Source organism: Tupaia chinensis, unplaced genomic scaffold (assembly GCF_000334495.1).
Source record: "Tupaia chinensis unplaced genomic scaffold, TupChi_1.0 Scaffold144351_1, whole genome shotgun sequence".
Classification (NCBI taxonomy): Eukaryota; Metazoa; Chordata; class Mammalia; order Scandentia; family Tupaiidae; genus Tupaia; species Tupaia belangeri.
The window spans coordinates 25,469-25,734 of NW_006204210.1; positions in this window are offsets into that span (position 1 = coordinate 25,469).

The window sequence follows — 266 nt, forward strand, 5'->3', positions numbered from 1 at the left end:
ATGTGCACATGAGAAAGCATCACTTGCAGCTAGGAGTAGCTGGCAGTCAAGAGCAGGAGCAAATTGAGGTGCTTGCTTAAGGATCCCCACGTCCCCTCTCTTCAGTGCTTGATGTGACACATCACTTGGTGACCATGCAGTCAGGGAGGCAGTCATATGAGGTTTCTGTCTTAACTGCAGTAAACCCACAGGAGTTACTAAACCAAGGAGATTTAACTGAAAGACGGACATGAGTGTGATTGCTGACTTCTGGAAGAACAGCTCTG